Genomic DNA, 20,260 nt, shown 5'->3' with positions numbered 1-20,260 from the left:
CCTCAGGTTTAACCCTGTTTCTGTGAGAATCCACCCTAAGGGAAATCTCAGGTTTAACAATTCACTTCAGATAGGGACTAAACCCAAACCAAAGACTAGTGACTCTTCTAGTCTCCAGAAGCCTCCCAAAGTATATCACACCCTCCTTCTTAGAATCGAACTGAGTACCTTTTGAGACTAACATGACTTGGGCTTAATCCCCATTTTAGGTGAGTTGTTAATTCTGAGATTCCCCTCAGGGTTGATTCTCACAAGAACAGGATCAAACCTGAGGCTTTAAACTTTAAACTTAAACTGGGGTTCATTTAATCTTTCTAGGCTATAAATTTGGGGGCTTCTAGATTCCATGTTAACTCATATATTTAAGTAATTCATCTATTAAGAATTCCATATCTTAGCAGTACTTTTAACTACCACAATTACACACAAACATACTTAGAAATATATATATATATATATATATATATATATATATATATATATATATATATATATATATATATATATATATATATATGTTTTTTCTGTGAAAAACTTACTGGCTTATATTAGGATTTATACCAGTACCCTCTTGTTTCCCTAATAGACCAACACTAACTATGCAAAAACAATTCAGAGTTAGTAGTCACAAAAGGCTTTCATGAGAAACAGTAGATCCCATTTTGCTAATGAAACAATTACAGAAGAAATGATGAATAAACATTTAAAACATTTAACCCCATGGGGAAGAGAGAGTGAAGACAAGAGAGAAGGCACTGAGAACTAGAACAGGCAGGGCATGTATAGTCCACAAGGCAGGCACAATGAAGTCCTGGGCCACATTATTGTTCATATATCATTGTTTGATTTAACAGAACATAGAGATATTTTGAATGGATGACATGCTTCAATAAGCCTATGCCTCTCTCTCTGACTACCCAGAGGCTGAAATCAGAAAGCTTTCAATGTAAGTTTATGAGTTTATCAACAATTTCCTTAAAATCTGGCTCAGATTTTATAGTCTAAATTAATTATTTTAATAGTGAATTGTGTTTAAGGAGTGCTGATTTTGAAGTCAAGTCATAGACCTGAGTTTACATCTGGACTTGGCTATTTTACTAACAATGAGAGTGACTTTAGACCAGCCATTTTACCTCTAGAGGACTCAATTTCCTTGTAGCAGTCCACCCATAGCTATGGGCAAGGGAAACAGTATGTACAGAGTGGCTTAGAAGAGAGCATGCTCAGTCTTGAGTATGCTCAGTCTTGTGCATGTCTGGGAAAGGCTCTGACCCTTGACCCCAGCTTTCCCCAGGTTAGGAGGGAAAACAGGTTTCTTTGTGCTCACCTGGCTAAGAGAAACCACACCTATACCTTGTCATTAACCAATGATAATCATCCCTATGTGTTGTGTATATTTGCATATCAAAGAGACTAAATACAGGGAGCAGCAAGCTCCGCCTTCTCTTCTCTCTCTTCCTCACTTGGATCTCAGCTCTCACTGATGCCTGTCCTTGCTGGAGCTTGGCCTCCATCTTTGATTCCTTTCCTTATCTACCTCTCCCACCTGGGACCTGGCCTTCGGCCAGGCACTTTCTTTTCTCTATCATGCCTCTGACCTGTGTGGTATTAAATTTGGATCACTGGACGGGTACAAGCCTTCTGAGTAGTCCACTGATGGGAGTTTTTGCTGTGGCTCCTTGATAATTAATAAGGCCTGGATTTCTGACTCATTCCTGCCACCTCATATCTCTAATTTGGCTCCGTCATCCCCCTCACGGCATATAGAACTTCTATCCTTCCTCTATCTTCCTATCTTGAGGCTTCTCGCGGGTTCGAGGAAGCTTCATTCCTCATCATTAAAATGAAGGCTGTCAATTCTGGATTCAACTTCATGGTCTTTTGTCTAGAAATTTAATAAGGCTCCAAGTGTCAATTTCTCTAAAAGGACCAAGAATTTATGTCATGTACTAGCAAGAAGCATCATCTTAGAACACTGAGCCATAACCATAAGAGCACAAGCCCCTTTTCTCAGGGAATAAAATAGTTTCTTAGCCTTTGGCCTCATTCCTTAGGTTATTACCATGCTTATTATTGCTACTGATAATGGATTTCTATATTTATTTTCTATCTTAATCTTCTTATGTAGTTATTCCATTTTGATTTCATTTTATATATAAATTTCTTTTGCCACCTTAGTGTGTCACATTCTTAGAGTTGATTTAATGATAGTTGGGGCAGTTTGTCTACTGGGAAACAAAGATGCTTGAAAATTTCTATTTTTATTGCATTTTTTTTAATTTGAAGAAGACTAGGTTGTTGTTCTAGTTGGAGTTTGTGTACCTGGTGCCCTGGATTTCTCAAAGCTTGAAGTTCAGAGAAATAATTACAGATTAAATGCTTTTCAGGTTAAAGCAGTCATTATAAAACCTTCCCAGACAGTCTCAAACACTTCACATTTAACTATAGAAGCTCTTACTATGCTTCTTGTCCACAATTGATTTTTAGTTCAATTCTCTGGATTGTCTAAGGCAATAGAAACTCTCTTTCCCCCCGCCCCCTTTTTTTAATCTCTAGTGCTTAGCACAGTCTTTATCAGGTAGGAGGTATTTAATACATGCTTATTGACTAACTGACTGATAGTAAGTAACCTAAAAATAGCCCAGGCCAAATGCACAGTATCTTGGATCAGCCTCATCTTCATTTGGTACCACAAGAGAAGCAGGTTAACTTAAGCTGCCTTGACTCACAGCATCCTGTGAGCCTGTAGGGTACTACAGCATCCTGGCTCACAGTAGGGGTAATAAATTGGAATGAAGAGAAGCCTCATATTTCAAGAAGTTGCTCAAATTGAACCTTCACTTAGGAAAGCCAGTAAAGAAGAAGATTGAGACTCTTCCATTTCATACTTAAAGGGACCAGAACTGCTGTTAGGGACTTCCATATTTAGCTTCGCGGGTGCCCAGAGAATCCTGAACAAGATGGTGCCCATGGGCGAGCTGGCTGCTTCAGCTCCTCCCCACTGGTTCTGGCTGGTGCCAACGGCTTCACCTCTGGTCACCTGCATGGGCAACAGCGACAAGGCTGAGGAAGACAGCAGAACCTCAGGTCCTGCATCCGCAGCAAGGTGTCCTCCTGTTTCTGCTCCAAGCTCCCATCAGGCAAGAAATTCCTATTGCTTAGTGAAGATTGAGTTGGAAGGATTCAGAGAATCCATGGAAGAACAGAGGAATGCAAGAAAACAAGAGGTGCAGAGTATTTCTACTTGAGTGTTCATGATGAGGACAGAGAGGATCAAATAAGATGTAATGTGTGGATCTTAGATGGTGACTTGTATCACAAAGGACTCCTTAAATTTTCAGTGGAAGTCAATTCTCTGAGAGACACTTTAGTTATTTTGGTTGTTGACATGTCATAGCCTTAGACTGCTTTCGATTCTTTCCAGAAATGACCAAATGTTATGAGACCACATTTTGATGAGCTCAAAATTCCTCCCGAGGAATTTACAATGTGGTGCAGCACTTATTTACACTTCAGTAAAGAAAAGTAAAAATATAGATTAATATATAAGTCCATTGTTCAGAAATTATACAGATTCCCTTTTAAGATTCCTGCTGTTGTTATGGGAAAAGATGCACTATTTATTCCAGCAGGAAGGGATAATGTTAAGTAAGTAGGAATTTTACATGAAAATTTTCAAACGTTAAAAGCAGAAGTTAGGTGTTTTTTGTTTCTTTTTGTTTAAAGCCCTTACCTTCTGTCTTGGAATAAATACTGTGTGTTTTTTCCAAGGCAGAAGAGTAGTAAGGGCTAGGCAATGGGGGTTAAGTGACTTGCTCAGGGTCACACAGCTGGGAAGTGTCTGAGGCCAGATTTGAACCTAGGACCTCTGGTCTCTAGGCCTGGTTCTTAATCCACTGATCTACACAGCTACCTTTCAGAAGATAGTTTTGAAGATATTATAAACAAACCACTTGTCTGAAAGCTTGTTAACAAGAAGGAAATTGTAGCAGAAGATGACCAAGTGTTTCTTATGAAGCAGCAGTCCCAGTTTGCAAAGCAAGTAAGGACAATAGCTGGACAGCCAGTGGATTCCTCTCCATGAGTTGCTGGTGGAATCCCCTTGAACACCTAAAAGAGCATGTCATCCAATGTAGCCAGCATGTCGTCCATCCCTGCTGGGTCCAAAAAAATTGATCCAAATATGAAATATGGTGCTATATGTGAAGGGGTACTTGCTAATTTCTTCAATAGCTTGTGAGTGAAAAAAAAAAACCAGGCTCCCCTGGGGCCCCTAGCATTGGTAGCAGCAGCCCTGGAGGTGGTGGGGGCAGTGGTAGCCTAAGCAGTTTACAATCATGGGCCAAAAAGTCAGGGAAGAAACCTGTTTTGACAGATGCTCAGGCAGAATTGGACAGAATTTCATGAAAACCTGATCCCACAACACCAATGTCTACAACAAATGGAGAAGCATCTTGAAAATACCAAATAAAGCCATTTATTCAGCTTTCTGAGATAATGTAAACTTGCCACTGCCTTTGCCTTCAAAAGTGGAATTAGGGAGATGAAACATTTTTTCAGAAGGATAAAACTGTCGTCCAATCTTACAAAAAGTGACCTATACTAATGGAAAATTGAACTAGACTATGTTGGACTCCTTTGTGCGTTGCCACTTTGCAAAAGGAAGTAATTTTGAGATTTTCGAAAACTGAAAATAATTTATAAAACTGAAATCTGGCCATTTAATCTTATTCTAACCCCCTTTGGGGTTTGTTTTTGTTTTGCCTTGTTTTTTAAATGGCAGGGTTTGGGAATGGGTGATAAGCAATATGCAACTGGGCACCAGACTGACTCAGAAAACCCTGCCTGTTTTAGAGTTAGGGTTATTAAGATGGTTAAGAATTAACCTGTTAATTTTCTTAGAAGACAGATAATCATTTGTTCACTCTTTTGTGCACCAACGTCAATGAATACATCTGTTTACTGCCATTTGTGGAATCTGCTCACAAAGCTCCCAGATCTCCTTTGGACCACTAAGTTGTATTGAAAGTTGTGGGTCAGTGTCATCTCCCAAGTAGATGGATGACCTAGAGAAATGTTGACCAAGTTTGATTTAATTAACTAGCAGAAGTAGACAGCCCACTGCCTAATAGGTAATAAAGAGAAGTGCTGAGGTTAGCAAAATGAAAAGAAAAACAATCTACATATTTGTTTCTCTGTGGTCCGACTTAATACTTACTTTATGTTTTCCATATTACCCTGATGGTTTCAGTTATCAGTCTTTTATATTGTAAACAATTAATAAAGCATTTATTCTCTGCATTCAGAAAAAAATAAAAGGACCAGAATTTCATGTATGTACATCACCTCATAAACTTCTTTATCATCTTATCCACATCAAGGGACAGTAATGGAAAGTGTCAGTTTAAATAAAACATTTGCATAATACTTGTAGCAAAATATTCTGAGAATATTATTTTCAATGTCCATTATCAATCAACATAAAAGAAAAAACGAAACAACCTTGGGGTATTTCAAGGTTCCCAACAGTCTAATTTGAGAAACCGATTTAGACAAAAGTGCATAATTGTTTTCTTTCTCTTCAAACCCCTCTCTTTCCCCCAGGCTTCCTATACTTCCTTTTTTTTTTCAAGGCTGATCTAGATTTTAATTTTAACATTATTTTTCTACATATTTAAATACTGAAATGTGGTATTCAAATGATGAGAACTCATTGCTTTCTTAGAGTCCCTCACCACTGAGATATGGCTAAGATGACAAGGAATAGGGAAATCTGAATTTTGACTTTTAGTTATAATAATTTCTGTCTTGTCTTACTGTCTTCCCTTCACCTACTCCCTGCCCCCAGTAACTTTCTGTGCTGGAAAATGAAGACCTCCCACAGATCTACTCAATTTAGTCGAAATACTCTCTTCAGTCTTCATGAACCTTCAAAGATGAATTGAATTTTACAGCTTAAAAGAGGATACCAAATTTAGGGTTTTAAGGACTTCATTTCTATAAGCTAAATTTATTATGTTCAAAGTTATGTCTGGATAAAAAGCAAGCATAACATTCAAATATTAATCTATCCATGCCATTTAGTGATTTAAATTATTCACAGCTGCTTATATTTTTCTTAGATGAATAAAGCTTTCATCTAGACCGAGGCCAATCAAAATGAAAGGAGTGCCCTTCTCTGCTTTTATAAACCATCCCAGTTGGGAGTGTTTTAATGTGGAATTCCCCCCCTTAAATTTTATGAGATCTATTCATAAAACATTTACCATTTGGTTGAAGTACTTTACAGGAAAACCAGGTAAATCAAGTACTAAAAACTGAAACAAAATGTTAAGCTTCCATTTCCTAATTCTAAATTCTTCAGTGTTGTTAACTGCCACTCCTCCAATTTCTGATTCTTTCTAGGGCAGAGAGAGTAAAAAATAAATTATGATGTGATTTCATTTATTTTTTCATGATTTTCAATAGTCTCACTCCTTTAAGCTGATTTTGTATTTTAAAAAGTATTGACTTAGTTTATTGTGACAATTAATGTTTATGAAGTGCTATTGGCAAAGGTTTTGGCCAGGCAGTAGAAAGGCTTAGAGGATAGTCTCTGTATTCTAACAACTAACAATCTACCTAGGAAAGTAGATGGGTCTTCCAAGTCAGTTCCTTTGGAAATTAATGATGTGACCAAAAGATCATCACATTCTATTTCCATAGGTAAAGAAACATTTTAACTGTTTCATCAATATTTAGTTTTTATAATTGTTTCAAAAATCTCCTGAAGGAAAGGTTTTTAAGAAGTCAGATACAAAAAAGGATCAAAACAATTACTGACTTTCGCACAATTGAAGGATATAAAATAAACTCACATAAATCATCATTTTTCTATACTACCAATAAAGCCCAACTGCAATAGAAAAAAAGAAATATCCCTCTTATGATCATTGTAGACAATATAAAACACCTTGGGGCTAACTGCCAAGACAATCCCAGGAACTATATGATCACAACTATAAAATACTTTTCACAAGAGTAAAGTCAGATCTAAACAATTAAAACATTAATTACTTACGGTTAGTCTTAAGTAATATATTAAAAATTCTACCTTAGTGAACTTATTTAATTCCATACTAATAAAACTACTCAAATATGTGTCTAGAGCTAGAAAAATTAATATGAAAATTCATCTGGAAAAAGATAAAATCTAGAATACCAAGGCATAGATTAAAAAAAAACCTGAAGGAAGATGAATTAGCTATACCAAATCTGAAATTATATTATAAAGCAGCAATCATCAAAATGAAGTTTGATAAATTCAAAGATTCAAGCCTTTGGAAAAAAAATCTTACTATTCAACAAAAACTGCTGGGAAAGCTGGAAAAAAGTTTGAAATTAAATGTAGACCAGTATTACCAACATTTCATGCCAATACCAAGGTAAAGTAAAAATGGATATATGATTTAGAAATAAAGGGTGAAACCATAAACAAACTACAACACAAAAGTTTACCTCTCAGAACTCTGAATACAATAATAATTTGTGTCCAAACAATACAAAGAGATCATTATAAGTTTTAAAATAAGTAACATTGACTGTATTAAATTAAAATATTTTTTCAGAAACAAAATTAATTTAAGATTAAAAGGCAATCAAAAACTGAGAAAAAATCTTTATAGTAAGTATCTCAGAAAATCCCTTATTTCTCAAATACATAGAGAATTGAGTCAAATGTATAAGAATTTGGAGCATTTTCAATTGACAAATGGTCAAAGACTATTCTTTGATGAAGTTGGAAAAAAGAATTGTGCTAGGACCCTTAGAGAAGGGAAGCAGTGCTAAGGAGCCAAACTGAAACAAATAAAAACAATGGTTTTATAAAGAGTCTATGGCAACTCAGAGGTGGAAAGTAAAGAACAAAGATTTTAAAATGAAATAATTCTCATTATAGTTACATCAGTGGCAATATATTCAACTTTGATTATCATAAAATTTGAGAGCTAGAAGAAAGCCTTAAGTGATGCATTCTAACCTGGGGGAATGACCAACTTGACTTCTTCCTATTTCATCACTTAGTGTAATGCTCTACAAACAGGGAACAATGAATAAGTGCTAGATGTGCTGATACATATTTTTTTAATGGATTCTATTAATGGATTTGTGTTTCTTTCACCCCCATGATAAACTGAAGTATTCTTTATTTTATTAAAAGACAAGGTTAAAGGACAATTAATATGGTGCTATTGAAAATAACAGTAGCTAGTTTTTGTATATCATTTTAAACTTTAAAAATGTTGTTCATAATATTTCTTTTGAATGTCAATTAAAAGCATAGCTGAATTATGTAATATTGAAGATTTTTAAAAAGCACTTTTTCTCTATTATGCCATTTAACTTTTTACAGGTGAAAAAGCTGAGGCCCACTAATGTTATTTGCTTTTCCCATAGTTGAAGAGACTTCAAGCATCAGAAGTGAGATTACAAGTTTGATCATAAGTGTCGGATAAAGTCTATAGGACTTCGGTAAAGGTATTTCCAAATGGCAGAGTAATGTACTGCTGCTGCTGTGGCCACAAAAAGGTGCCAAATGGCATGGGAAAATGGAATGATGCCATTGCTTTTGAAGAACATGACTCCTAAGCAATAAATTAAGCCTCCGCAGGCAAGTTCTTGTAGCCCATCAGTGTTATTCATTGATGTTACTAGCGATGCAGGAGAAAATCCCATTGTTAGATAGAAAAATAGCTCAACCACTTTATACTTTTCAAGGTAGAGAAATACATAAATGGTTCCTCCAGCTGCCATGAGCCAGATAAACCAACGCATATGAGATGCTAGGGGTCCAAGTTCATAGAGATTTAACCATGATGCTTAGGAGGCTGCAATGAAGAAATAGATCACCCTTCTGTCTCACATATGAAAACAATGCTCCATTGTCCTTGAGTGATTCTTTTTCCACTAAACAATGTGAAATACTGTGGAATCTATAAAGAGGGCACAAAGTCCCTTCCATAAATCCATGCTGTGATCTTTTTCCAACAGTCATCCAATAATTGATAAAGGAGGGCACTGTTCATGATAGTAGGACCAGTGAGGAGTGCATGTGTGTAACCGTTAGCTGCATGCTCATAACAGGTAGTTTTATAGCGGCTGTTGGCTGGGGCCCAATGGTTCATGAACCGCTGGCATCGACTCTTGAAATGCATTGATGCTCTGGACGCCTCTGGGGCTCCTCCTTAGCTCTCAGCCTCACTGGCCCCGCGGGCTCAGGGCCCTCATCTCCCAGGGTCGGACTCAGGCTGCTGGGCTTTGCAGCCTCCCAACCCTGTCCCTGTCCCCAACGGAGACTGCTCTGCCAGGATGGAGCTGGACAGACAGGGCTGGAGGGAGGGAGATGGAGGCCCAGTCCTGGCAGGCCCTCAGTTCCTTCTTTATGAAAGGTACTGGTCTACTAGGTGCTGGTTCTTTCAACAATGTCCTTTGCTTATGAAGCTTATAACATCACAGTCTCAAAGGACTTAAAATTGTGGCTAATCTTTAAAACAATGGAAAAATTCAATGTAAGCACAAATAAACTACAATTTATTCCGATGTTAACCTCTTTAAAGAAATGACTAGATAATTTGTTGAAGAAATGGATTCTTAGAAAGGGAAATAGGCAGGTCCTGTGTCTAGAGTGAAGTATAATACACTGCTTTTTCTACTAGATTTCTCTGAATGCAATAAATAAATAAATAAATAAATGAAAAATCTAGAGGAAGACTTCTGATCCATCGGGCCAATGTTCTGTAGAGAATCTTTGAGAAACTGTGTATGGACAACAAAGGGGACGAAAAGATGAGTTAGTCAAAGATCTATATGGATGAATAGAATGAGCAGATCAATTAGACAGTAAATCATTTTGAATATTAACCTGTATCATAAACATGTGATTAGATGAAATGGAATATCTGAAGTCAGGAGACTGGAAAAAATCACAGGTCTGCAGCTTACTAAAAGTAACTTTTATGGGGCAGGAGTTCTTGACATAATTTCATTGATTACTTTGGTAACTGACAAAAAATGATGTTTTAAGTAATTGAAGGAAATGTTCCAATTATAATTTAACCTGTGTAATACTAAACGAACCATTTAACTTCCTTGTGTCTCAGTTTCCTCGTCTACAGGCTAAGTAGCAGAGTATAGAATGCTGGACATGGAATCAGCAGAGTATAGAATGCTGGGCATGGAATTAAAAAGACCTGAGTTCAAATTTGGACTCAGATATTTCTGAGCTGTGTGATCCTTAGAAAGGCACATTCAACTTTTCCCTCAGTTCTATGAGCTGTAAAATGGGATAAGACCACTTACTTTCAGTTTTTTGGGGAGAAGCAAATGAAATAATTTTAAGATGTTTTTCAGAAAGGAAGTGCTATATAAGATCAATTATAATAAAATTATTGTATAATATTTATATTATAATTATATTACTTAACACATATTAATTATATTATATGTAACATAATAATTAGTATTATATAAATATATAATCTAAAATAAGAGGATAATAGATTGCTTCTAAAATCCTTTCTAGTTCTAACTCTATTTTTATCTTATCCTATAATCTCTTATTTCAGGAATTAAGTGAATTTCATAATTCCTCAGCATAAATTTAGAGGATATTAGGAATGGGTTGAATCACATTTTAAGAATTGCCTTATTATTTTTTACTCCAAGCTCTTTCTAAACTTCCATATTACTGTCCAGGGCACCTCATACATTCTTATTCACATGATTATAACCATCCTTGACTTCTTTCCCTCTCTCATATAGGATGGACTCACTGATTTCATGTGGGTGAGACTTACTCTTATTTTTAGATAAAAATATCACTTTCTTTAGGAAACTTCTACTAATCTAACTTAATTCTAGTGTTTTTTCCCTTTGTAAATTATTTCTAATTTATATGATTATATTATGATTTATGATTTGGAATGTTGTCACTGTGAGCTTCTTTGGAACAGGAGCTATCTTTTACCTTTTTAAAATTTATTTCCTTATTATAAATTTTATTTTTCCCCAAGATTATTTGTCAATACAATTTCTTAATACTAATTTTCTAATAAATCTTTTGCCATCCACATTCTCTTTCCCACTACTCCTTCACCTTACTAAAAAAGCTAGTACTATGATATATGTTGTCCTTATATTATCTTACAATTCATATTTCCAAGTTCATCATGCTATGAAATAAGACAAATATTGCTAACACTAGAGAAATACAAATGGAGGAAATGCAGAATGGTATCTTTCAATTTGCTTTCACACTCCATTTGTTCCTTCTTTGGTGATAGATTTGCTTTTTTTTTTTTTTTGACATGACTCTTTTGGACTTGTCTGATACTTGTGATTGATAATTAACCCATTCACACTTTATTGTTACTGTGTATGACATTCTCCTGGTTCTGCTCAGTTTATTTTGTATCACTTCATACAAGTCTTTCCAGGTGTTTCTCCTGATGATGTGGTTTGTCATTTCTTATGGCATAATAGTGTTCCATTCGGAGTATATACAACAGCTTGTTCAGCCATTCCATAATTGATGGACATCCCTTCAGTTTCAAATTCTTTGCCACCACATAAAGATCTACTAAAATAGCTTCGTCATGTAGGTTCTTTTGCACTATTTTTAATCTCTTTGGAATACAGAATTAGTAGTGATATTGCTGGGTCAAAGGGTCTGTGTAGTTTTATGGCCCTTTGGTCATTTTTCAAGATTGTTCTATAGAATGATTATACCAGTTCACAGTTCCAACAGCAGAGAATTAGTGTCACAATTTTACCACATCCCTTTCAAAATTTATCATTTTCCTTTTTTTTTTCTTTTGGTCATGTTAGCCAGTCTGATGGGTGTGAGATGGTATCACAGAGATGTTTAATTTTCATTTCTCTAATCTTTAGAGTTTTAGAGTATTTTTTCATATGGCTAAAGATAACTTTAATTTCTTAATTTGATAAGTGGCTATTTATATACATTGATCATTGGTCACTTGGGAAATTCTTTACATTATAAATTTGACTTAATTCTCCACATATTTGAGAAATGAAACCTTTATCAGAGGGATTTGCTAAAAAAATATTTTCCCCAGTTTGTTGTTTGCCTTTGAATTTGGATTACATTATTTTTGTTTGTGCAGGAAGTTGAAATATAAAATAGTGAAATTTATCTATTTTTTTAATCTCAAAATGTTTTCTATGTTTTGTTTTGATCTAAATTCTTCCATATCCATATATTTGACAGGTAAACTATTTTGTCCTTCTGTAATTTGTTTATGGTATCAACCTTTTATTTTTTTCTAAATCATGTATACATTTTTACTTTACCTTGGTATTTCTGTGAGGTATTGATCTATGCTTAAAGTTTTTGTTAAGTAGCAAGTTCCCATTTCAAAAGTTTGGAATTTGGAGTTCATCACACACTAGGTTACTAAGGTCATTTACCATTATGTGATGAGTATCTAATCTATGCCACTGGTCCTCCATCTATTTCTTAGCCATTACCAGATTGTTTTGATTATTGTTGTTTTATCATAGAGTTTGAGATCAAGTATAACTAAGCCACCTTCCTTCATATTTCTTTTTAATTTTTCCCATGGTATTCTAAGTCTTGTTCTTCCAGATTAATTTTATTGTTACTTAATTAGCTCTTTGATATATTTTTTGTGTAGTTTGATAGGTATGGCACTGAATAAGTAAATAAATTTAATAAGTATTTTCCTTTTTATTATATCGACTCGGCTTACCCATGAGCAATTTATGTTTTTCTAATTATTTATATTTTACTCAATTTGCATAAAATGATTTATATTTTTAATATTTTATTAATCATTTATGGATAGTTACATTATACATTCATATTATTTATATTAATTATTTATGTATAATTAATATTTTTAATCATATGGTTCCTCAGTTTGTCTTGGAAGGTTGATTCCTATGATATTTTATATTGTCTACAGTAATTTTAAATGGGATTTCTCTTTCTATCTCTTGCTATTGGACTTTATTGGTGGCATAGAAAAATATTGATTGCTTTATGGATTGATTTTTATATCCTGCACTATTGTTAAAGTTATTTGTATCAGTTTTTTTTTTTTTGGTTAGTTTTCTAGGATCTATTAGGTATGTGGTCATATTGTCTACAAAGAGTGATTGGTTTGTTTTCTCATTGCCTATTCTAATTCCTTCCATTTCTTGTTCCCTTATTGCTATAACTAGCATTTCTAAAACAATATTTTTTCTAGTACAATATTGAGTAGTAGTGGTGATAATGGGCTTCTTTGTTTCACTACTAATCTCATTGAAGCTTCTAGTTTATCATTTTATATATGTGTATGTGTGTGTAACTTGCTGATAGTTTTTGATAGAATCTATTTATCATTTTGATAACATTCCATATATTTCAAAGTATCATAGGGTTTTTAATAGGAATGGCTGTTATATTTTGTCAAAAGCTTTTTCTGAGATTTTAGCTTCTAATGCATTCCCAAAACTTAAACAGTGCATGCCCAACAACGGTTGCCTAATAAATGTGTATTGGCTAAGAATGAGCCTCTACCCTATTCTCCACCCCAAAACTGCTAATCCTTCCCATCTAAGACTACATTTTAAGTATTAGGTTTGTATCTAATGTATGCTGATTTATGTATTTGCATCCTTCCAGTACAATTAGAATGTAAATTCCACAAGGGCAGGGACCATTTTGCCTTGGTTTTATTCCCAGACCTTAACACAGTCCATGGCCAAAAAGAGAACTTGTAATAACTACTTATTGTTTTATTGATCTATGTACACACTCGGTCCAATTTTTAGTTTGAAAAGGATGAATATTATGGAACTGGAAATTATGGAACAGTAAAGTTATTAAAGGCTGAAAACAATTGAAGCTAGGTGGTTTAGGGGGTGGAACAAAAGGCCAGGAGTCAGTAGATCTGGGTTCAAATTTAGACTCAGATACTTTCTAGCTGGGTGACTCAGGGCAATTCAGTGAACTCCAGAATAAATTAGTCTTCACGTGCCTACCTTAGAATCAATTCTTATTATTGATTCTAAGATGAAAGGAACGGTTAAAAAAAGATTAAATGTAAAACATTTACTTAAAATTTGCTGTATAGAACATTATTGCTGAAATTTAAAAAAAGAAAAAGAAAAAAAACAAACAAAAAGAAACCTGTCAATAGCATCTTTGTCCCAAAACCACAGTTAAGGAAAATGTAGAGGATCAGCAGGAAAGTTCTATCTCTTTGGGATATGATGTGAAAGCAATGAAATGAGCAGTGTGAAGAACAACCTGGTGGAAATACTCCATTAAGAAGTGAGAGTAGTGCTGAGGATTTTGAGGATCATACCATTCACCTAAATCTATAGCATATGACTCCCAGTGGAATGCAGCAACAGTACTCCCAACACCCTGAAACTTCAACGTGAGGCAAGATTATGAAAAAAGTCACTGAAAATGTGGAAAAGACAAAGTAAAGGCCTGACTCTGGAAAATTCTTTCAGCAAAAGGGAAGGCTAATATGCAAGCTTAGAAGATAATAGCAACGCCAGAATTGAAATGTGTGAACTCTCACAAGCAAAGGTGTAAAGATGTTAAATACAAAATGAACTTTTGAAAGAATTCTAAAAGAAGATTAAAAAAGAAATAATAAGAGACAGATGAAAAATCAGAAAAGAAAATAATAGGAAAAGTCAATAGCTTAGAGAAAAAATTCACTGAAGAACAGAGATCCCTTAAAAAGGAAATACAAAAACCTTGAATAGGAAAATAACTCTCTAAAAAAGGATGTGCAAACCTTCAAAGAAAAATATTTTGTGAATAATTGTATTATTGGCTCATCTGTATAAATGCAGGGCACAATGACAATCTCTGTTTTGCACTTCCTATATATGAAGGACACTAAAGTGTATGCAATAGAGCATAGAACTCCAACTCAGGAAGCCTGGGTTTAAATTTTACCTTAAAAACTTGCTAGTTGTATGATCCATGGAAAAACACATGACCTTGCTCCACAAATTCCTTCTAATCTCCAAAAAAGGAAAATGGACTTTGATGATGTTTCATCCAGTTGTAAATCTGTGATTCCAAGCACTCTGTGCTGATGAAGTGCCCGCTTATGATCCCAAGTATGAAATGGTACTCAACAATGTAACACACAAGAGGGATTTTATTAACCAAACTGCAGTTTGGGGCACAGCACTAAAATTGCCCCCCCCCCAGTCTGGGTTACAGGCTTTTTGTACACTTTTGTGGTAGGGGAAGTGCACAGGAATTCCTGGGCTAGGGGTAGTGACCAGGGACTGCTGGGGCTGGGGTCCTTATCAGTTCCTAGCACATTCCAAGGTGTGGTCACTGGTTCTTCAGTAACTTGACTGCAGGGGCTCTAGGGGGTCAGGGAAGGGGTATACAAGGTATGGTGACTTGTCTGCAGGGGGTCTAGGGGAGAGGGGGTCCGGGAAGGGCATAGGAGCTGATTCTTCATTCCCTACTTCTTTTGCTGTACATGATTAATCTTCCTCATGCAACCATATCATCATAAGGGGATTTGGTAGGAGTCAGGGTTTGATAATGCTGGCAAAGGACCATTAGCTGGACAGTATTAATGTGATCCTTGACGAAGGCTACTAGGTGATTAAGAATGCATGGAACATCAATTCTTTAACTAGCCCCGTATGATCAGCATAAAAGCAAAGAACAACATAGAGTCCTTTCCAGCGAGACTTTCTATATGTAGAGTACTAAACCCTCAGGTATTTGGTCAGGGGTTTGGTCATCTGACTGAGGTCTGCCTGGAGACATAGGGAATGACCCTCATAAAAGATTCTTTAGTTTTGGGGCTGAGATATAGCCTGAAGGAATCGAGGTGTAGCCTGGAGATATATCTCTCTGTCCATCTGAAATCTAAAGGAGGATCAAAGGAGCATAATCATCTCAGGGTGCTATAGGGGTAGGCACGAGGATGTAAGGGAGCAGAAGATTTTCCCTGACAATAGTTTGCCCAAGTTTCTGGGGGTTCAATGCCCATGTCATCTCCCCCCTCTCCAAATATCTAGGGGGGAAGGGACAATGGTCTCAATATTCTGTAGCTTCTTCAGAGCTCAGAATGGCTGTAGAGCTATCCCTGTCCTATGGTCAGGAAAGAGGCATTAACTGTAGGCAATGTCCAGGTCTTCAGGTTGTAATAGTTGCCGAGGTTACAGGGGCAACTGGGTAACTCCCAGGAGTGCTTTTGCCCTAAAAGCAACTAAAGAAGTGATAAGGTTACAAATGCAAGGTCCCACAGGGGAGTAGCCAAAACTTGAACAGGGAGGGAAAAGCTGTGGACACAGGGTTTTTAGGGGTATGTCCTCAGTGAATGCCTGGGTCCTAGATATGTGGGGACCTACTTGGAGATCTGAAGGATGTCCAGTGACTGCTTCCCCCATTGGCAGACAGGTCACAAGGGAGAGAGTCAGCCCCTAAGACAGGTGTGTAGAAACCAGGACTGGGGCAAAAACTATAACACCAGATAGAAACAGAGAAAATTAGCACAATAGTAATTGATACTACAATTTGCATTTGGGTATCTTAGTCAACAGGCTTTTTTAGAAATCATCTTCTGAGAGGAATAGATCCCTTTAGGAAATCATATTCCTGAGTTGTTTGCAGAGTTTGTATGTGACATTTCTGTTAAGGAATATTCTTTTGCAAAGTACATATTAACTATAAACATCTATAAACACTTGACTAAGAATAATTTACAGATGAATTTCTTTACCCCAGATTCTGGGGGAAATTCAAGAAAGCTTTGAGCTATACTTCCAAGCTCAAGATCCAAACTTCAACTGTGGTAAATTAAGGCTACAAATACAAGCCATCTATTAATAAACTTCACCTACTTTTCAAAGTATGCTCCCTAGCAATTTAAGAATTTTCAATTATTAACCTAATAGTTTGTTTGGGGAAATGGAAACTTGGATTTTACAATTTGCATTATGTGCTGATTATGGGAATTTGTCACAAAGGAAAAGGCCTGACAGGGAAAATATTTCCTCATGTTCCAAATTACACATAGTGAGAGCTTCACATACAGGCCAAAGCTATCACTGGCTCATGCCATCATTGCATCATTCAAGGATTAACAGCCTAGATGATCAGAAAAGGTCCATTCCCAGGTGAGCCCAGAATATGCCTCTGTAACCATCCCACGACATCCTCTGTCTTTTGTGTACTTTGTCACCATTAGATCCCAGAAGCCATCTTTTTCCTAAAAAGACAAGTCTCATCCATTTCAGCTGAGAGAAATTCTGCTTATCAGCAACTAAGAATTTTCATATACCTCAAACAAGCGTTTCTGATCATTTGCCCTCTCTAAGGATTCCTTAAAGCCTATGAATCTATATTATAGCAGTTATTCTTACATATTTTGGCAATAATTAATTTATCACAATTTAGTCACAAAACCTGAACAGGAATGTTAAATTCATTAGCTCTACAGTAGATACAAATCAGGTCTAGATCAAATCCTGGCCATAGGCCATCTGAAGGAACTAAGCCAAGATCAGTCAGGAATCTCTCTAAGAATTACAGAAAAATTCCAGAATTATTTGTGATTTTCCAACACCATATACGTTAATTCTATATATTATCCCTAAGTTAAAGATCCAATTATGAGAGGAGAACATCTATCTTTTTTCTTTCACCTCCCTATGTGTCTCCTTCTCTCTCTTTCTCTCTCTCTCTCTCTCTCTCTCTCTCTCTCTCTCTCTCTCTCTGACAATTTCTTTCTTTCTCTCTCCCTCTGTCTGTCTGTCTGTCTGTCTGTCTGTCTCTGACTGTTTCTCTCTCTTTCTCTCTGTCTCCCCCTCTCTCTCTCTTCTCCTTCAAAACCCTCTGCTTAAAAAGCAGAGCAAGACTTCCATTCTTCCTTCACAAACCAGCATCAAGCTTTATGGACTTTAGAGCAAAGTCCCTCTTTCTTCTGAAATTTGAAACCTTTTAAGATTTAAGGACTATAAACCTTAAAACAAGCCTTATGACAAGCAGGCTGATTATCTATTTTTGAGACCAAAAAGTTAAATATAATAATAAAATTAGTCCAACTTTAATACACTGGATGAAAACCATTGAGATGAAAACCATTTGATAATTTTAAACAAAAACCCAATTTTGGTAAGTTTAAACACTTAAACCCATTTTTTCCTTTAAACCTCTTATGATAGATGGATAAGGATGGAACACCTTCTCCTTGAGGCTATACTGCTAAAAAAAAACCTGTTTTACAAAACTTATCTGTGCCTTTTCTATACAGACTGAAATTTCACTGTCCGACAAAATTAAATTTAGGATGTTATTTTCTAAACCCACATATACACATGATCACAATTTTGAAATAAAATACCAATAAATAGCTCTAATAGATTTAAGAATTACTTCCTTCTGGTTAGCAGACAGGGAAAGGGGACTGATCAGGACTTCTTATCTATTCCTGTTTGCCCAGAAACAGGTTAATTACCACCTGGTGTTAGAATTTAGTGTATCAAAAAGTCAATTTCCTCATTTTTCCCTTGATGGTACTCAGCTATTTAACAAGAGAGAAAACAGACAAACAAACAAACAAAAAACCCAATTGAATTTTCACTCTGGCTGCTTAGATTTAATCTCCTCCCCACAGGAGGGGCCTGTGAAGAAACTTTTCCCTTTGTCATAATTGGGTTGACTAGTCCCTTTCTGGCTCAGACCTCAGGCTTCATAGCCACTCCATACCTGAGGCTTCCCAGACTGAAAAGGGAGAAGTCCAGCACAGCCATGACCCAAGTAGAGGATGGTATTACAATTTTAGGGTTCCATGGAAAGGCCACTCCTCTTGCTTATCAAATGTGTAACATGGTCATTCAACATTAAAAAGAAATTCTTTTTTTTTTTTCCAAGCTATTTAGAGCCAATTTTTCCCAACAACAACAACAACCAAAAAAAAAAGCAGACAGGGCAATATGTGACAGACTGGACAGGCAACACAGAAACAACAAATATGAACACTGGGCTGGATGTACTTCTCTACTCACCCCAAGGGGCTAGGAGTTAGTGGTCCCAAAAACAAAGTGCTGTGGCCGTGCTTCCCCCTTCCTCCAGTGTGTCCACTGGGTTTCCTACTTTCAATGGGGGCTTCTAACCACCCCAAGTTCCAACCAGGGGGCCTCTAACCACCTGGAACCAGGGACTCTAACCCTGGACAAGGGCCTCTAATGCCTGCCTATCCCCTTGTGGGAAATAGGAACTGCATTCTTTCCTGGTCCACACTCAGAAATAGGTGAGCAGTTCTTCCTTATGATTCTGACTTGGCAATACGCCGTCCTGTATAAGCCCTGGGCCAGTGACCAGTGGTCAGCCACTTAGCCGTGTGTGTCAATTACTCAGGAGCCCTTACCCCCACATTCTCACACTACATTCACTGCTCATCCATTCAACACCTAAAAAGGCTACTCACCAGGCCCTACCATCCTCCACCAAGATGTGGCATGTTCTGGATCCCATTGTCTTGAGTTGCCCCAGTGACAGGGGTCTTCCCTCTGTTGGTCATATTCTGTTTCCTTCATGGGATCCGGGAACGAGCACCCATATGAAGTGTCCAGTTATGATCCCAAGTATGAAATGGTACCCAACAATGTAACATACAAGAGGGATTTTATTATCCAAATTGCAGTTTGGGGCACAGCACTAAAATTGCTGCGCCAACCCGCCCCTCACCCCCCGGGTCTGGGGTTTGCAGGCTTTTTGTACACTTTTGTGGTAGAGGAAGTGCACAGGAATTCCTGGGCTAGGGGTAGTGACCAGGAACTCCTGGGGCTGGGGTCCTTATCAGTTCCTAGCACATTCCAGGGTGTGGTCACTGGTTCTTCAGTAACTTGACTGCAGGGGCTCTAGGAGGTCAGGGAAGGAGTATACAAGGTGTGGTGACTTGTCTGCAGGGGGTCTAGTGGCGAGGGGGTCAGGGAAAGGCATAGGAGCTGGTTCTTCACTGACTCTATAAAACTAATGTATGAAAGTTTTTCATCAAAAGGAGCTTTCTCCTAAGTAGATTTATTTAATAGTCAGGTTTTTATTTTTGTACTTTTAGGGTAAGAATGAACAACTAAAGTTCTCCATCTGTGTTGTTTTTTTTCATTTGGGCTACATTGGCTCACCATTTTTTACTCATCTGTATCCTCCATATCTTTCATGCAAGTCATTATTATGAGCATCTCGCAACCTACATAT

General features: G+C 36.6%; 2 pseudogenes; one reads left to right on the top strand and one right to left on the bottom strand.

The window, feature by feature from the left end:
• The first annotated feature begins 3,455 nt into the window (after positions 1 to 3,455).
• On the top strand, positions 3,456 to 4,458 carry LOC100617348 (cytoplasmic dynein 1 light intermediate chain 1-like; annotated as a pseudogene).
• Positions 4,459 to 8,475: 4,017 nt separating this feature from the next.
• On the bottom strand, positions 8,476 to 9,222 carry LOC130454263 (monocyte to macrophage differentiation factor-like; annotated as a pseudogene).
• Between the last annotated feature and the right edge of the window lie 11,038 nt (positions 9,223 to 20,260).

The sequence above is a fragment of the Monodelphis domestica genome, chromosome 5, assembly GCF_027887165.1.
Source record: "Monodelphis domestica isolate mMonDom1 chromosome 5, mMonDom1.pri, whole genome shotgun sequence".
Classification (NCBI taxonomy): domain Eukaryota; kingdom Metazoa; phylum Chordata; class Mammalia; order Didelphimorphia; family Didelphidae; genus Monodelphis; species Monodelphis domestica.
The sequence above is the reverse complement of the archived record's forward strand: the minus strand, read 5'-3'. Positions and strand labels throughout refer to the sequence as shown.